This window comes from Hypanus sabinus, chromosome 24 (assembly GCF_030144855.1).
Source record: "Hypanus sabinus isolate sHypSab1 chromosome 24, sHypSab1.hap1, whole genome shotgun sequence".
Classification (NCBI taxonomy): domain Eukaryota; kingdom Metazoa; phylum Chordata; class Chondrichthyes; order Myliobatiformes; family Dasyatidae; genus Hypanus; species Hypanus sabinus.
Window position 1 is genome coordinate 22,099,086 of NC_082729.1, and position 18,602 is coordinate 22,117,687.

Here is an 18,602-nt window from a genome sequence, read left to right on the forward strand (position 1 = left end):
AAAGAAAAAGTTTTAAAATTTCTGTTGGATGAGTGCGCACTTTGTCAACTGCACCACTGTGTAAATGATCAGAATTAGTACTCTGCCTAAGTAAGGAAATGTTCGAATTGGAGAGGATCCATATGAGCTGGAAATGACTGAGTCAAAGAAGCGCCAACAGACACCTCCAAAAATCTCGACTCTGAGGGATGGAGTATCATGAAGTTCCAGTACATCTGGAGACAACATAAAGACTGCCCCACCACAGAGGGCACTGGGGAGCTGCTATCGGCGTTCCATGGCCCAGTAGAAGTAATGCGCTCAGGTAAGCAACTAGGTAAATACTCATGCTGCAGTGGGATCTGGCAGACAGTAGCAGAAACAGATAAGGTGAAGAATGAACCCCAGACTCTCAAACTGTGCAATACAGAGGCAGGTACATAAAGAATATCATAATCCCATGCGGTAATAAATAATGACAGGTACATAATGTATCCCATATTATAACTCTGCACCAGAGCGTACAACGGCTAAACGAACTTCAAACTCTTTAAACTGCTGCACGTTATCATTATCATATAGCTTTAATGTTTCATTGGATTATTATTGACATGTGCAGTAAGATGCAGTGAAATGGTTCATACCGATCAAATCATTGTATAATACACTAAGATAAAACAATAACATTGCAGAATAAACTATAACTTACGCAATGAAAGCATCTACAGTTGAGCAAAAACTTGTAAGCTCACTACGAATTACAGTGCAAGTAATTAAGAAATTACAAGATCATAACGAGGCAAAGAATAAAGAGTACGTTGTCACACTGCACTAGAGTCAGAACAGCACGATCTCAAACTGGATTAAAGCCTGACAGGTACAGAATACACCCACACTCTCACGTTTTACCACAGTCTAACTCGTCTCTTGCACTGTGGGTGTATTATTGTCAGATGTATGGGGATACAGTTGTCTCCCTACTGGTCATACAGATCAATTCATGATACAGTGAGGTGAAGTAGGTAAAGTTGAGAAAACAACAGAATGCAGAATAAAGTGTAACAGCAACGGAGAAAACACTGCAGGTAGGTAACAAAATGCGCGATCGAAACTTGGTACACAATATACCCACACTCTCACTGTATGAGAATCTGACAGTTTCAGGCTAATGCTATAAGTCTCAGCCTGAGACTCATAGGCGCAGAATAAAACCCACAATCATTCAGTGTACTGTAGCCTGCTGTTATAGAACGGACCACACACTCTCACAGTGTATTATGGTAGGTAATACAGAACATAGAGTACATTCTCAGAGTAGCTGGCGCTAACCGTCTTCCTTTTGATGAAGCCTCCTGTACTGCACTTGATTTCTCTCTCCAGCCTTTATTTATTTATTTAATTACTTACTTACTTACTTTTTTTGTGTGTGTGTGGTTTGTGTGGATTTGAGTACATGCGCGTCTTTCTCTCTCTATGTCCTTCTCTCTGTATCTCTCTCTCTCTATTTGTTTCAGTTTTGGACGTAATGGCAATACCGAACCTGACTCTACCCCTTCTATTCATGGGTTCTACGTCCATTCATAAATTCAGAGGGGAAGAGATTCTTCCTGAAAACCTGTGTATGTACCGTTATGCTTCTATATCTCTTTTTCCTGATGGCAGCAACGTTCGGGTCTGGACAAATCGAGGCGGTGGGGTCAATTCCTCAGAGCGTATTGAAGAGGCTGCATCCGATGTAGAGACGACAAGATCTGTGCCGGGCCAGATTGAAAGGATAGCGTGTCGGAACTGGAGACGAGGGTAGATCCGATTCAGTTTCCTGTTAAGCTCTGTATATTTGATGTCTAACAGCCTCAATTTTGTATTATGTACACGTACATCGACAGCAAATCTACTTTGAACTTTGGACTTTTGAACCAAATCCTGATGCCGGAAATTATAAAATTATGTCGTTCTTACGGCAAATGCGCTGTAAGCCACCAGGCTTGATTTTTTTTTCTTTTTTTGTGTGTGGTGGTGGTGGTAGGGGGTGGGTGGTGGTCACAAATCTAGCGTTTGAGCTCGAAGACCAGATCAGCAGTATTCTTTTTTTGCCCAGTATGCTCAGTATTTGCCCAAATTAATATTTGTTGCGAATGCAAGAACAAACTTCTTCGGCAACGATTGATGTTAAACAGCAGTAGATTTACTGCTATGTAAATAATTTAAAGCAACCCTTTCGCTGCTGCATGGAAGCCAAGACCTGGAATGGAATTAGACTGGCGCTTTGTTCCAAATATGTTTACTCTATTGGGAGGAGTTCCATGAAGAACGCAGATCAATTAAATAAATCACTGGTGAACCTCATTTCACTTCACTTCCCAAATGCTCACCCACACACATCTGCTGACATTATTCAGTCTTGTGACATTAAGTCGTTCTTTGATATTCTCACCGTGGATATATTTCTGCTGTCAGCCATCCGCAACATCTAACATGTACAAACAATATAAAACAAAACAATTTCGGTGAAGAAATCAGTTAATTCTCTCTGTTCTTGTTCAACGGTTTTGTTAACAATATCGTCAACAAACCACAGGAACGGAACAGGATTTCTTTAACCGTTACGATTCTTTCTTTTCTGAGATACGCTTCCGTAGGTGTCTTTTTCTGGGGTTTGATAATCTTGTGAATTGAAGTCTAACCGTAGAATTTAACAGTCACTTTGTACCTTGGCCCTTCTTTCACATTGATAAATTATAATACGGTTTTCACTGGTAATAAGAGTTCTGAATGGACAAGCATCGGCCTGCGTAGAATAAGCAAATATTCGCTGGCCAGTATTAATTGCATATTTGCGATAACTACTGATCATTTACAACGTCAATTAAATTCGCAGCCAAGCTGGAAATAGATTGTGCACTGTGTTATCTACAATGCCGCCCATTTAATTTAAACGCATATTTCAGGACCTTCTTCAGTGCGTCACTGAACTTCCTCTGTGCCTGCGTCTCGATCCAGGTATTGCTGCACATACTGGCATTTTGCAATATATACCCGTACTGTTGTAAAGTATACGTGGGAGCATTCAAATATCTGTCCGTATAAAAGTAACTTTGTTCTTGCCATTTCATCGAAAGTACTACGTGGGGCATCTTCATTGAGATGCGATTGGCTGACAGAGAGAACAGCCAATTCATTGACTTTCTACCATTCTCTATTTCTGGTGCCTTCTGATTCTAAATGTGTTCCGGAGGTCCCGGCGGACTCTATTTGCTGCTAAAATGTGCAAAATAGTTAAGACATTGAATAACAGAAATAAAAAACCGAATTGGTAACAATGGTCTGTAGATAATCTGAAGTAACTGATAGGATTTCCACATTGATGCAGTGGAGTATTCAAGGCACGCCGTCAATTATGACTCACGGTTGCACTGCTATGTAAAACGGCAGACATCTCGCTCAGCTCAGTATAACCACCGACGCAGTAAACAGAGGCGCTATTCTCTCTGTGCAGTATCGCCCAAGCAGTTTATGATAACATATTGCGATAAAGCGTCAAAAGTGTAACCGACTGTGAAACAAACTGAACACTCCATGGTGGCTGCCCCATAACAACTATCATAGCGCAAGTCAAGATAATGAGTAGATGTTAGCATAAGCCTAAATTTATTTCATATGCTCCAGAAAAATACCATTAGATCCGTTGTTAACATTCGATCAGGTAACCGGTCACGCATTTGGGAAGCCTGCATTTTCCCCGCAAGAGAATAATAAATGTGATTAAATTAACTGCCAGGATTAAATAAGGAGTGAATACTGAGTGGGCTGAATAAGAGCCGCTTTACTTGAATAAAATTAGGAAATCTCCGCCAGACGTGCGAAATGCTCCCATTATTTCGATCGTATTTCGGGTGAAGATAGCTCAGAAAATTCAGTTCACCTATTTCCTCATCAAATCTCGAGCTGCCGGACAACAGCAGATGAGATAACATTATTTCGAAAGTTCAGAGCAGAAACTGTGAAATCCACCACCTCAACGGTAGAGGCTAGTGACATCTGCTATCGAGACTTGTTTCATCATTGGACCTCAATATTGCGAAAGCTTCATTGGTCCTCGTAATAAACTAGACTGGGCAAGACTGGTTCTGCAGGCGAAACATATTTAGAAAATAGGGGCACAGATTAAATAAAGTAAAAGTTGACCTGTTAGCTTGACATCGTTAGTTGGGAAGTTGTTGGAGTTGATTGCAGATGATGAGGTTACGGAGTACCTGGAGGAATATGACAAGATAGGCCGAACTCAGCAGGGTTTTCTTCAAGTAAAATCCTGCCCTTCAAACCCATTGCAAATTTTTGAGGAAATTACATGTAGGTTAGACAAGGGAGATGCAGTGGAAGTTGTGTGTTTGGATTTTCAGAAGGCCTTTGACAAGGGGCCGCACATGAGGCTGCTAAACAAGATAAGAGAACATGGAATTACAGGGAAGTTACATACGTGGATAGAGCGTTGGCTGATTGGCAGGAAACAGAAAATGGGAATAAAGGGATCCCATTCTGGTTGGCTGCCGGTTACTAGTGGTGTTCCACCGGGGTCCAGGTTCGGGCCGCTTCTTTTTTACGTTGTATATCAACGATTTGGATCATGGAATAGATGGCTTTGTGGCTAAGTTTGCTGATGATACAAAGATAGGTGGAGGGGCCGATAGTTCAGAGGAAACAGAGCATCTACAGAAAGATTTGGATAGATTGGGAGAATGGGCAAAGAAGTGGCAAATGAAAGACAATGTTAGAAAGTTTATGGTCATGCATTTTGGTAGAAGAATAAACGGGCAGACTATTATTTAAATGAGGTGAGAATTCAAAGTTCTGAGATGCAATGGGACTTGGGAGTCCTCGTGCAGGATACCCTTAAGGTTAACCTCCAGGTTGAGTCGATGGTGAAGAAGGCGACTGCAATGTTGTCATCCATTTCTAGAGGAATAGAATATAAGAGCAGGGATATGATGTTGAGGCTCTATAAGGCAAAGCTATAATGTATAATTTTTTCAGTCAATTTAACGGTTATTGTGATCTTGTCTCACGGAAAATATGGTTCAAATACATCACTCGCTAGCTGGTGGCCATGGCAGCAGTAGATCTGATGGTGTTTATCATCTCTGTTACCTTGGAGCAGATTAAGTACATCTATTTGTTTGCTGAAATCTTGCTCGCGACCCCGGTCTGCTGGGTGATGACGGTCCTGCGGATTGCAATCATGGACTGTACCTTCTGGTTCACGGTTGCGTTCACATTCGATGGCTACATCGCAATCTGCTGTCAGGCGCTGCGGAAACGATATTGCACCGAGAGAACGGCGACTGTGGTGATATTAATGGTTTGTGCATTTAGCTGCGCTAGGGCTATCCCGTATTACTTTGATGTAGATCCATGGCGCTGCATCACGAAAGCTGAATACATTACGTCGCCCTTGTGGAAAGCCGGTGATATTTTTGACGGTGGGGGAGGTGGATTTGTTATTTGCTGCCCCTTATGCGCGGAAGGGGTGAGCTGGAGGTATTTTGCGGTTCTAACCTTTGTCTGTCGTTCATTATTTGGGTCACTCCTCTGTTTTCGTGGATGGCTGCGAAGAAAAAAAGCATTTCAGAATGTATATTGTATACATTTCTCTGACATTAAAATGTACGAGGTACATAACATTTCAAACCTCTGAAAGTGCACTGCAGGTAAGTAACAAAGAGCAAGTTCGTAGATTTTTGCGCAATAAATACACACTCTCACTGTACACGGAGAGATTGAAACCAACCCTATCACAGTCTGCTTCAGCCTGACAGTGCAGAATAAACCCCGCGCTCAAACAGTGTTACATCAGAATGGACTACACTGGAGATTGGCAATACAGAATAATCCCTGCACTCTGACACTGTGTCAGCTACTATATGGAATAGAATAAAATTCACACTTATCGCATCATCTGACGCTGACCGTCTCTCCTTTAATGACGCTCTCTGAGCAGCATTAGATTTCTTTCTCCTATGTTTGAAATTGTTTCAAAACCGTCTGGTCCATTTGTTGTGCTGATTCAGACACTTTATTCGACACTTTCCACTGTGCAACAGACCGCATTATTCCTGTTTTCTTTTTATACTCATTAATTAGAATTATCTGAAAAATGCCTCGGTTCTGCACCACGAACACGGTGCGTATTTTTTTATCGCTGGAAGTGTGTCCTGGATAAATGTAAATAGTCTTTTTAGAAATTAGCTCAGCGAAGCGTAGGAAAGGATAGAACCCCTGCAAACATCTAGTATATTATCAGCAGCATGTTATGTAATATGTAGTATTAGTTGCAGCAGTAAAATAAAATGCACAACAGGCGAAGCAATTCGTGAAATAGAGTAGAAAATTAGATAAGTAGTGCAAAAATAGAAATAAAAAAAAGTGGTGAGGTAGTGTTTATGGGTTCAATGCCAATTCAGAACTACGATGACCAGGGGAAGAAACTATTCTTGAATCGCTTTATTTGCGCCATTAGGCTTATGTACGCAGAATTCAGCGACTTCAGCGTCGGATGTACATAAAAATGCTTTACTAACTTGAAAGCAGAAGAACGCTGAGGAATTTCAGTAAACAAAGATTAGTAAGAACCCATCGTGGTAAGAAACTAAGAGGAGGGCAGTAGGGAAATACCTTCTTGAATGTTCTTTTTTCACTGAGCTCTGTTCACACCGTTCCATTATCAGAACGAGAAAGGAAACTAGTCTCTGCGGATTCAAGCACAGGGCTCTCTCCACTGAGAATCTGTGATTTCCTCTTTTGATATGACAATGTTGTTTTCGTGTGAAATATGAACGTAATATCTCCAGTCAGGTTTTTCAAACACTGTAAATTGAAGGTTTCCGCGTTTCAGGGATTAAAACAATGACTGAAGTAGGGGATTATTGAGAAAATCAAACTACTGAGTGACAGTGTCGTCAAATATAAAATGGCAAACTTGCAGGAATATTCAAATTATATTGGATGGTCTGATAATGGGAGAAATATTGGAGTGGGAAAAAGCCATCGTTGGGCATTGCAGTGAGACCCTTTTCGAAAGTGCCACGGAGTAGCAATTGCATAAAATGACGTTGGCCAGAGCAGTTGCTGGAGTTCAAGTCTTCCACAATCGTAAACGAATGAGTAAGTCCGGAAAAAAACCTTATCCAAAGCAGTTGTAATAGTGCTTTCATCCATCTATTGCATTTATGTTTCTGTGCAGTAGATGTCCTCCAACAGATCCGCGTTTCTCAATATCGAGTAATATAGTCGACATCCCCCTGAAGCGAGATTTGACACCAATAAACTATTGTTATTGTCGTTCCAATAACTGAAACAGGGTGTAAATTATGCGCCATGTGCATTCATTTTGAGGGCGAAATAAGTGGCTGATATCACAAAAATAAAAAGATTACAGCGTCCACCTGTCGCCCAATATATCACAGCACCTATGTGGCTGTTCGTTTGAAATTCCCAGTCATTGTGAACATACCAATTGTCAAGTTTTAGAGATTCATTCATGGAAATCAATTTAATGTCGAAGTCATATATACAAGAAATTCTCTAAATTCTGGAAATACAGACCAACACACATGAACAACTGGGAGAAATCAGCTGGTCAGACAGCAGCCATCGAGAGAAATAAATAGTCGGGCTTCAAGCCGAGCCCTTCATAGTGACTGTCATGTCAAAGTCAAAATCATATGATCAGGTGAATGTGGAAGTCAAATGTTCAGATAACCTCATGTCCGAGATGGCCATTGTGAATAACTTCCGCTCAGTATGTTCAAACCAGCTAAAGTTCATGACTTCCCTGAATGTCTTGAAACATTCAGATACGGGATGTCCAATTTTCTGTGGAATTAGAGATGGAATCGCTAAAGACGATCATCAGTGGACATCCCCACATCAGACATATTTGTAACTGAAATAAAGTTATGTTATGTCACCCTTCTAAGTGCAGCTGATGCAGCGAACCCTGAAAGAAAATCAGTGGCATGATTACTCATCTTCCAGAATTTGTAAAATGAGATATCAGTGTCTGTAATCTAATAAGTGGCAAGTGTAAATTGGATAGTTATTAACATAGACCCATCGACCTATAAGTTGTGGAAAATGACTTATCATCCAACTCAGCATTGTCTGCCAGGCTACTTTGGTCAGTCTCCATTGCTCGTATGGCTCTATGCCTTTCCTGCTCTTCTTAAACGTTTAATTATACCCGGCTCTTCCAGACGCACTGAAAGCTAATTCCATATTTCCACCACCAACAGTACAGGAAGGGAATCAAAAGAGAGTTATGAAACAGTTAACCTGATATCAGAAGACTGAACTATGTTAGAATCAACTGTACATATAAAGACACAAATAATCGAAGAGCGATAAAGCTATTTGTGAAATATAGTAGGCCTTTATCAAGAAAGGCGCAAGTACCACATCAATGGGGTACATTAGAGAATACGACAATTGATAACGATGAGTTACAGAGTTATTTCTCTTGGAAGACAATTGACAATGTTCCTGTTATCTAGAATTAATGGAATCAGTTGGAGCTGCTTCACAGACAGGAACCGTCTGTTCCTGTGATTAAGACATAGGCAATATACCAAAACAAGAGCCTATGGTTCCCCATCAACAGAAAACAGGGTCTTTGATGCATATTGTTTGTATAGCACGGATAATGTCCTGCTTGGGTTAGAAAAGTTGATAAGGGCTGACCTGAGAGTGCTGCATTTCAGCGAAAGCCTGTGACGGTATAAACTTTGTTTTAATCAACGGAAACAATAATTACTATTACTATTACTATTCGAATTACTATTAATTAATTACTATTCGAATGGCGTGAGACATGATAATCACGAAGCTGAGACTAATAATGGGCATTCTTGTACACCAGATGCTGTATGTTGATTTCAGAAGGAGGTCATAGCCAGGAAAGCAAATATATTTTGGCCTTGTTTGCAAATTGGCTGAGAACGGGAGATACTTGGGTTAGCTCCAATAGTTCTATGATATTTAAAGGCATGTGCAGCTATGTGCTTCTGTCAGTGGTTACCTTACCGCATATTTGATAATGGAAATAATGTTACTATGGGGTGTTAGACGATGTGTGACGTGTTAAGATTCCACATCGTCTTTAAACTGCCTTGCCTCTCTGTTCCGCAAATCTGCGGCCGAGCGACTGAAATATCCGTCAGCTCTTGGGTAATTTCTATTCAATATCAAATGAACTGATCACAATTAGCAATCTGCACGACAAATCACTGCATACCCGTTTGGAAAAGTTCAATGATGCCAAAAATGGAATCATAGTAAATTTGCATACAAGCCTGAAATCATTTGACTTGCAAATCCTACCGAGGCATTTACGGAGTTTAATCACGAAGGTTAATGTCGACTCCTTGTCATACTGTACTCCGTACATCAAATTTAACATGGTAGTCGTACTGATTTATTATTGACTCATGTCCCAAGATACAGAGAAGTGCTTCCCTTGCCTCGTTTGTCTTTCAGATTAATCTTTATACTGTACATTGAGACAGAGCAATGTAATTCGTTGGCAATGCAGAATAATAAGAGCTAAAGATCATAGGACATAAGATATAAGATCAGAAATGAGCCACTTTTCCTATCGAGTCCGCTCCCACATTTCACCGTGACTGATCCAATTTACCTCACAGCCCCAATCGCCTGCTATTTCCCCATATCCATTAATTCCCTGACCAATCAGGAATCTATCAACCTGTGTCATGAATATGCACAAAGGTGAGGTCTGCGCAGCTGCCTGTGGCAAAAAATAAACAAAACAATCAATTAATTCACCACTCTGTCTAAAAAAAATTCCTCCTAATCAACTTACAGAACGCCCCTCTATTCTCAGGCTGTCCGCTCCAACATAAGAAGCATCCTCTCCATATTCACTCCATCAAACCCTTTCAACATTCGATAGGGTTCAATAAGGTCATCCTTCAATCTTCTGAGTTATAGTGAGATTAGGCCTAGAGTCATCAAACGCTCTTCATATGACAAGACATTCAATTCTGTAATCATTTTTGTGAACCTCTTTTGAACCCTCTCCAGTTTCAGCACATCGTTGCAACGATAAGGAGTCTATAACTGCTAACAATATGCCGTGAGGCCCCCGCAGCGCTTTATGAAATCTTAACATTACAATCTTCTAGACCACCTAAAATAAATGCTAATAACCCATTTGCTCTCCTCATCACAGATGTAACCTGTAAGTTAACCTTCAGAGAATCCTGTACAAGGTTTCTCAAGTGCTTCTGTATCACAGCAGTTTTGTACATTCTTTCCATTTTTTTAAGTAGTCAAACCTTTCATTGCTTCTAACAAACTGCATGATCATACTCTTCCTCACACAATGTTTGATTTGCAAATTCTTTGCCTATTCTTCTAAACTACCAACGTCTTCTGTAGACTCTCTGCTTCATATAAATTACCTGCCCCTCAACCTATCGTCATATCTACAGCAAGAAAGGCGTTAATTCTGTTATCAAATTAATGGGCATATAACGTAAAAATACGTTGCAGCACTTATGTCACGTGTAACAACGAGTTCAAACCAGAAACCACGCAAACCAGAAACGGCTTCCTTTATCCCAATCTGTTCGTTTTGCTAGTCATCCACTGCGTTATCCGTGCTACAATATTTCCAATATTGCAGTCTTCCGGAAGCATTCCGGAATCTACTCATTCTTGTGAAGAGATGGAACAGATCGGGTGGATATCGTGGGGATACCTGATGTGGTCATTATGAACACTAAAGCTGTTCCGGGTCATATTTTACCTGTAACGATTGCAACGGCTCTTGTGGTCGAAAGTTATGCGGAACTCCTGGAAAGGTCATTGGTGCCTTGACCTTATCCCGAGATCTGCATCTGCAAGCACATTGTGAGCTGAACATCCATTTTTGTGACGACATACAAACAATATCACCTGTAGAGTTCAATATATTGCACAATTTCATAATGATAAACATATTTCAGACTAGTTGCTTGTTCAGCGGTCTGTAGATAAAATAATTTTAGAGGTACTCGTGGAAAATGACGCTACGCCTTGAAGAAAGGGACTAAGGTGTGTTGCCTAATCGATGATTCAGATTCAAAATGGGATATCCAGGACTGTGAGAGCAATTAAGCTTTTCCTAATCTATCTATTAATGCTGTAATGATCTGCTTTATATTTGAAGTTCACCAATCCATTGGTATTTAACTGTTCGGGTCAACTTTGACCCTCTTTGACCTTTGACCACGGTGTAAACTCCATAAACCAGGGTTGAGAAACAAAGTTTAAAAGTTCAATGTAAATTTCTCAGTAAAATCCACATATGCAAATTTGAGATTCACTTTATTGCGGGCATTCATCGTAAATATGGGAAACATAAATGGCATAATGAAAGACCGCCCCGAATGGCGGTACAATCAATGTGCAAATCAGATCCAACTGGGTAAATAGAAGACAAACATACAACTTTTATCTGAGTTTATACGCGTGCGTGCTAAATTATTACTTCTTGGCGAACGGTAAATTTGCTTGGGAGTGTCCTCATAATGGAAGATTCAAATTAATATGCATTGTGTTTACCCAAATCACATTTGTCTAGTTTATTTAACAGAAAAGCCCTTTGCATTGCTATTCCCATGCATTGTCGAGTTACGTTGTTGTTCGCTTATATTCACAGCAGCAGCTAACTCATTGAGAGCATGCAGTAAGAGGTTTGCGTTCATAAAAAAAAAACAGAACCTTTCTCAGGTTTGTCAATTATCTTGGTGACTACTATCTCTTGATCACATCGACTAAACTTCCTCAAAATGAGCTGACTGTTCATTCATGACTATGGGGTTTGCATCACCTCCTGAACCGTTCCTTAGCTTCAGACGAAGCCACGCTCATTGCTTACCTCTTCTAGTCTAGGTTCAAATTTCAGCTCACTTCGTTATTCTATGATCTACCCCGAGCCGCGGACAGTCTCAGTGTCTGGTGCTGCGCTGGTTTGGACGCGATAGTCGCAAGGAATTGAAATCTGAGCCCATCTGTCGAGCTTTGGCCAGGATGACGGACTGCGCCGATTATTCTTAGCAGCACCTTGAGATAAGACAGGGTAAAAAGGTAGGAGGGATGTGTCCCAGGTGCGAGTAACAGAATTGGTCATCCTAGGCGACTGAAAGCCGAGGGTGACTACTTTACGCGAAGCGTTGTGATCTGGCGAGAAAGTCGCGGGGGGGGGGGGCGGTGGTCAAACCGCCGGCGGTTTACATGGTAGACGAAGAGTCTCCCTTATCTCCAGAGGCTGCTTCTACAGATTAGAGCAGCGTGGTACTGAAAAGTCGTACAAAGCAAACTGGTGGCAGTCCAAAACTTGCCCCCGCGCAAATTCAGTTCACATCCTCCAATATTTTACCCTGACAGGAAGAATCAGGAAGTTACTGACTGCAGTTCCTGTCCGTGTTTCTCATAGTTTTATGAGCCTACATTCTCATTCCCATACTCCAGAGAAAACCGGACTAATATTTCCAACTGCTCCATTAAACCTAAACCGTCTAATCCAATACAAATCGTGGTGAACGTCTTCCGCCCCTTCGCGAACGCCTCCCATCCCTTCTGTAATGTGGTGTCCAGAGCTGCAAACGATACTCCAAATGAAACCTCGTGTCTCGTGTGACAAACCTCCTGACCCAATGTCCGATGGGTTAAGTTAGGAAAGCAAACTTGGAAAATGCCTTCTTTAACACGCTCTATATTGTGTAGGCACTTTTATGGACCGAGGGCCTTGAAACCCCAGATTCCTCTCTTCGTCAGGGTTCGAAAGGTAATGCCAGTAACTGCGTTCTTTCCCTTTAAATTCTACCTGCCAAAGTGCAGCACGTGACACTTCCACGTACTGAATTCCATCTGTCATTTCTCTCCTCATATCTATAACTGATAGATAACCTGCTCTAAGCGTTAGGCCCATCTTCACGGTCCACATCTCCAGAACATTTTACACTGGCTGGGAACGTATCAATTCTTCCTGCTGCCACTCGTTCCAAATTGTTATGGAAATTGTTGTGAGGAAGGATTGCCATTCTGTGGAGGGAGCCGTGAGATGGGAGCGTCGCACAGGAGGTTGAGAGGGGGTGGTGACGTGTGTTGAGGCGGGATCGCAGTATTGGCAGGAGGCGCTGAGAAGGGGGCGCTGCGTTTTGGGAGAGGCGATAAGAAGAGAATATGGCACTGTGGGAGGAGCGGTGCAAAGGGCGATCCGTTAGTAGCAGGGACAAGGCTCTGTGGGACTGCCGAATCTTCTGCCCTCTTACTAATACACGCACACTCTCTCAATCTGTTCATCTTTCCTACCACCTCACACTCCTCACCCCCAAATTCCCTAACCCTCTCAGCTTCACCACTTGGTCGAATATGTCGGTTCAGCCGGATTTGTTTAACCTTACCACTACTTGGAACTACACATCGAATCTCCCCGATTTGCCATCGGTCTCTAAATTGACGATGATCCCCTACGCCATCACCTTCCTGCTTGGCGTTCCGGGGAACAGCGCTGTCATTTGGGTGACGGGCTTTATGATGGAGAGGAGGATATACACAACATGTTTCCTGTATCTGGCTGTGGCAGACCTAATCTGCTGCCTCATCCTCCCCTTCTGGATGGTCGAAATCACCTTACGAAGCACGTGGATTCTTTATTGTACAGATGACGTTGCTGCTCTCTGCCATCGTCTTCAACGCATCCGTCAGCGTCTTCATCTTGACGCTGATCAGCATCCTCCGTTGCATAGCCGTCACTCAGCCCATTTGGTTCTATCAATACATCAGGCTGCGTTGGGTACATGCGGCCTTCTTCGGATCCTGCGGCCTCTCCATCCTCGTCTCCATGGTCGTCCTGCTGTACGGGAAGATTGCACCGTATATTGGGCACACGGCATGGGATATTATGAGGGTCACTTGGGCTATCCTTATATTCGTCATCCCCGTCGTGATTATGACCATCTACTGTGTACTGATCAGCCTGAAGCAGCACCGGGACAAGTTCATTAAGTCCAGGAAGACCGTCCGCCTCATCATGACCGTCGTCGCCGCCTTTATGGCTTCCTCGCTCCCGCTCCACAGTTGCAGTTTCGCCTCGTTCTTTTTCAATTATTGCGCTCAGAGTTGGAATTATATTGCCATCGCCTTGGGCTGCTTCAACAGCGCACTCAACACTTTTCTCTACGTCTTCTCCGGCCGCGACTTTCGCCAGGTCTTCAGACGTTCCCTTGCCTCCTCGCTCCGTCTGGCCTTCCTGGAAGAAGAGGCTGTATTTCGGACCGACCCTCCCAATCCATCATATTAGTTGCAGCCAGTGCCTGGTCGAACTCGTCGTGGAGCATCATTCAAACTGCATCCTCTCAGGTGTTCAAAGTGGGCATTCGGCAACAAGCGGTTTCCACGGCTGATGCCTCTCTCTGTGTTTTGACATACCGCTTATATTAACTAATAATCATGCAGCGTCCTGGTCAACCTCGTCTGCACCCGCTCCAACGACTCCACATTCTTCCAGTAATGTGTCGTTCAGACTGCACAAACTTGCCCAAGCGCAGCTTCGCCAATAGTTTGCAGTTCTGCAACACAAGTTACCAAATCTGATTTGCAACGTCCCAACCAACGAAGGCAAATATGGCCAGCAGCGTCTTCACGACACAGCTATTATGTGGAAGCATTGGGAACTCAATACTTGAAACATAACATCCTTTCATCTAATGGTGTTAAGGTTTCTGCAATTGTCTGTAATAATCTCGCTTTTGACAAAGATGAAATATCCACTACACCATCCCATCTCACGCTCATAAATACAGAATTAAACTCCATCAACGTGGTCGCATCTGACACTCTCAAGATGAGACACAGGGAGAGTCTCCCATGACACTACCTTATTACACACTCCAAGAGCATCTCAGGAATATTTTCTCGTCCTCTACTGTGTGGGCTAAGTGTTATCTCCGCGATCCTCAAATTGCTCTACCCCGAGGTTTGAACACTCAGATTGGGAGGCCTTCTTTCGGCGGACTTCAGTTTGAACTACATAATGCTTCCACCAACTCCCCAGACACGGTGTTCCATCACCCGCCACTGCCTGTGTATAAATTTACAACACACACGAACTAGAAATTTCTCACTTTCAACATCAAAACATGTCTATTAGTATTTGATTTTTCTACCTTCGATAAAAGGGAGAGTGGTATGGGAAGGGGAAGTTGCATTTAGGAACGTGACGCCAATAAGCCCAGATAGTATTAGTGAGGATCGTCCAGTGATCGTCTGAGTGAAGCTGAGATAATCACCTTCTAGGGATTGTGCTATAGGTTACCCTAGTGTTACGAATGTGCCACAAATCTGAGAGGCCGAAGGGTACAAAGTAGCCCCCTCCGTTTTAAGAATCGCAAGATCGCTATTAATTCAGGTCTGGGACCCAGGAAATGAGAGAGAGAGACACACAGAATCCACACGGGTTTGGAATGTGTCCTGGACCCCAGAAAGGCGGAACCATTGATAACAACTATTGTCTCTTGGAGACGGAATTTTGCATTGAGTACCACACTATTCATTGAAGCCCTCAGGGAATGACCAGAGTGGGCTGCTTGTGGGATTACATCATCCAAACCTGATTGACATCTGAGACCCCGTGAGTAAGGATAAAAAAGGGTCTGGGGAACAACCCCTTCAGACACACCAGGAGAAACGCTAGAAATCCCGTGACTGCGTTTAATAGCGACAGCCGGTGGGGATTGGGGCTTTATCACGGAAGAACGGCTTTAGCTAAAGGAGAAATCAACACCAATGGAACTCTGGAAGGATCGACATCATAAAAAGGAAAAGCTGGCAAGTTTCTAAAACTCTCTCTTGACTCCAAACAAAGGCTGCAGCCTGAATGAATTTGAGTGTCTTTTATATCTCCATCGGACAATACATTACCCCCTAGACAACGATAGAGCTATTTCTTATTGATTATTATTTTACCCGCACTTTTAGATCTAGTATTGACGACGTATAGTATCTGTATGTTTGCATTGATATTATTTTTTTTGTATTTTTACCAATAAATACGTTAAAATAGTACCATCAGACTTCAACGGACCTTTCTATCTTTGCTGGTAAGTGTCCCAGTTATGGGGTTCGTAGCACTAGTCAATGGGAATGAGAGGAACACAGTGCCATGGAGATTGCAGAAAGCAGCATAAAGGATAGGGTTGTTAGATTCTCTAACTTTAACCTTACAGACTGGGATTTCTACGAGTTTAAATGAGGTAGAGACTGTTAAGTGCGTTCATGAATGTGTCCTGGTGCAACATGTAGAAGACCTGACCAGGAAGAGAGAAAGGATGAATCGTACTTGTGACATGGGGCAAGAAAACTGATAGACGTGTTAGTGGGAAAGTACCTTACGACCATTGACCGTAGAGCAGATTAAACGGTATTTTTTATTAAGAAGAATGTGAGGGCAAGTGCCCGAGGTAAAATTACTGAAGGGCCATCCATTGAGGCTTTCTGGGCGGATCCCAAATGGAAAAAGTTGATTACCGACTTGTTGGGATTGTACCTTAGGCCCCTAATCGTCATCGGTAAGAAGAGGAACGCATCTGCGAGGAGATTGCAGAACTTCGCAGGAATGATAGAGTTCCCAGCGTAGATCCTCAAGGTAGGGAAATTCACTCTGTGCATCTGTAGATTTTATTTTTAACATTTACTGCAGCCTTATTAAAACAAAACGCTGCAAATTATATTTCAATTATCTGACATTTGAGGTACCATAATTAAGGGTTCTTGTGCTTAATTATCTTTTATGGGAAATTTTAGACCAAAATAATCGCTTTGTTAAATTCCTGCTGCTATTACTGCTGCTCCAGTGACTTCGGCGATTTCGAAATCAGCTTTTACGATCACAGAATTTTTGTATGACGAAACTACCTGAAGATTGTAGTTTGTTTACACATCGCTTGGTTCAGCACAGAAATTATTCACTCTGCCGAAACATCCGGTCCTTTCCTTCTGAACGGTTCATCAACTCGTCAAATACCCATTTCCCATAATACAGTCTCCTGTAGCTTATCGTTCATTCAACGCTATTGCACTTGCAAAATACTATAGAGAATAATCCTAGTGTTTCTTCGTCACATCCCCTTCGCACAAAGTCATACATGCCAAGTTTTCAATTTGCTACAAATTCTACCTTATTCAGTAGACTGCGTGTATTTGAATATAACACATTCAGTCCCATATTCACCATGTTGGATTTTTTTCCGCCAATTACACTGCAATCCATTCTATTGACTGCAATTTTGCCTTATCATCAATATCCCATTGCGATTGTTACCTGTCCCGTGAGCATGATGTAATTGCCTCATGATAGCGGGGTGATGTAATGTCACGTGATGCTATATTCCCACTGGTAGAAAAGGGAGACAATAATTTGTTTCGTCATTTTGTTAGGAGTCACAGTATGTCGTTACATAATCGTAGACCGAGAGAGAGAGAGAGGGAAGAGAGACCAGCTTCGTGCGAACCCAAAGATTTTGCGTAGGAATCAACGGCGTTTTGTGTGTATCAAAGTGATTGACCTGAAGTGTACCACGCACTTTTTGTTATCTCCTGCAAGGTCTCGGACGTGTGTCGACTACCTCCGGCGAAAGTTCAGTTACTTAATGAAATCTTATTTTTCGGAATCTTCGGAAAAGGTATCTGCTTTCGCAGTTTCGTCTTTCGTCAAGCGTCGAACCAAAGCTGTTTCGTCAAGTCTCTCCTCTGGATTATTTCCAAAATCACTTGGACTTTTTAATCTACCACTTTAAGACTGTGCTTGAATAAGCTCTGTGAAGAATTATCCCAGTTCGACTGTTTGATAACTGTAGACGCATAACACTGTTAAATTCCATTTAAATTAGTTGTTCGTTGACTTTTCGATGTTTTCGAGTAGGGGTTAATAAATTTCGATGTTTATTAATAAAAACCCGACTCAACTTTATATCTATCGCTGCTGGTTGTGCAACACTATCAATCTCAGTACACACTTCCTCTGTTTGTAAAACAAGTTCTCCATCATCAGCATAATCACTTATGCTTCAATCCCGTGCGAAATCAGTTCAAACCGTCCCGAAAGCCTCAGCACTGATAAAACTCGAAGTGGCATTATCACTAAGATTTCTCTGTCGATTCCACCAGTCCCCCTCCAATCTAATTTAAACTATCAAGATAAGAGAGAGGTCGCGAATTGAGAGAGTTGGTAGACCGTTGGACGCAGTGGACTGAGGAGCGAAGGTCCGAGGGTCGGCTACGCTCGGAGGAAGCCGACGGGATCAAATGGAGAAACCGTGAGCTCCAACGTTTGTACATTAGACGGTTTCATGGGAATGGGCCTTTTAATTGCATATTGTGTACTGTTCGTTATTTCATGGTACTAATTTGAAACAGTGAACACATCTCGCAGTATCCTCCCAAACGAGAAGTTTGGACGGCCCGGGGGTTATTTCCCCTAGACGAAGCCGCTTGCCGGACCGAGGGTTACACAAATAAACCTATTCCTCAGGGTAGAGGATAGAGAAGAAATGATTGCCACATAT